Below are 1,598 nucleotides of genomic sequence, written 5' to 3' on the forward strand. Positions count from 1 at the left end.
ACTTTTACTCAAGTGTGTTTTTAGCCAAATACTCTGACTGTTACTTGAGTACGATTTTGAGACGGTACCCGTACTTTCACTTAAGTATCATTTCTGGGTACTTTTTACACCCCTGGTTATTCCACCGTTTATGTATGCATGTTCTTTATTTTTTTAAATTAAAGAAATTAACTCAGGAAAAGGAAGACACGTTAGTTGATGTACACGTTGATTTATTGTACGGTAAATGGCTACAAGAAAACGGGTAAAAGGATAGAAAAACGTTGGAAAGATACTTTGACCACTTCAAGCCACGTGGAATGTAGAGATAAAAACAACATAGTAGACTCTATCGCTGTACAGTCACATAACACTAGCTATCGATACACCGTGCGTTTAACAGCACAGATCATGTCTCCAAGTATTCCACTTCAAAAGTGTTATTTACAACAACAACAAAAATTATACATCTGTACACAGACCTCCACCAAAATTGGTCTGGGAATGAAGCCGCCCTTGTATTGTGGGCGTTTCATGACTTAAAAAAAAAGAAAAAAGAAAAGAAACTGGAGTTGGAACGGAATCTGTGCTTCTTCGAGCTGCTGCTGTCTGTCGTATTCGGGGATGTTCGATATTGGCTTTTTCTTTTTACCGATATCCGATATACCGATATTGTCCAACTCTTCAAATGGTCAAAACACGCAGAGGCACTGCACAAGAAGGGCCAGAGCCGACTCTACTTCTTCACAAGGCTGAGATCCTTCAATGTCTGTGCAAGGATGTTGAGGATGTTCTACGAGTCGGTGGTGGCGGGCGCCTTCTTGTACGCTGTGACCTGCTGGGGCAGCGGACTGAGAGCAGTGGACACAACCAGGCTGGATAAGCTGGTCAGGAAGGCCAGTAGCGTGGTCGGGGTGGAGCTGGACTCTCTAGCGAGGGTGGCGGAGAGGAGGAGCCTTGCTAAGCTCCAGGCCATCAGGGGAAACCCCTCCCACCCACTACACACAGACTTGGCTGACAGGAGGAGCATGTTCAGTGCTAGGCTCACACTACCTAAATGCAGCACTGAACGGCACAGGAAGTCCTTCATTCCGACAGCCATCAGACTTTATAAAACGCATCACTGTGCCTCACTGCATCACTGAGCACAGAGTGACAGTTACCATCTTCCTGGACTTAGTTTGAAACAGCACTGTGCAATATTACACCTACTGTAGACCTCAGTATATTTTTACTGTATTTATTTACTGTATATTTTATTCCATTTTTATTCTATTTTACTCTACTCTTATCTCAGGCAACTTGATTTGATTTGTTTTATTATTCTTATTCGTGACCTGTTCTGTCTAAATGTTTAAATGTTGAGCAATTTGCAGTGTCAAATTTCCCACGGGATAATAAAAGTATTTCCATTCTAGTCTATTCTATACTCTTAATTTCCGATACCGATAATTTCGGGTAATTAACATTACATATCTCATTATGCATACTTTTCACAATAAATAAAATAAGAATTTGCTCTTACTTGCTTGCCTGGGTAAATAAAGGTTAAATAAATGTAAAAAGAAAAAAATCTATTTATTTTTATTTTTTTGAAAACAGATACCGATCATTTCCGA

General features: G+C 40.4%; 1 protein-coding gene across 1 annotated transcript in view; it reads right to left on the reverse strand.

Annotated features, from left to right (window-relative positions):
• Positions 1-272: 272 nt before the first annotated feature.
• The window catches only part of stox1 (storkhead box 1), a gene marked incomplete at its 5' end in the record, with an annotated part of 22,930 nt that continues 21,604 nt past the window's right edge, over positions 273-1,598 (reverse strand). The window contains one exon of the mRNA XM_084322081.1: positions 273-1,598. This exon is cut by the window's right edge and continues 509 nt beyond it.

The sequence above is a fragment of the Notolepis coatsorum genome, assembly GCF_963971535.1.
Source record: "Notolepis coatsorum genome assembly, chromosome: 9".
NCBI lineage: Eukaryota > Metazoa > Chordata > Actinopteri > Aulopiformes > Paralepididae > Notolepis > Notolepis coatsorum.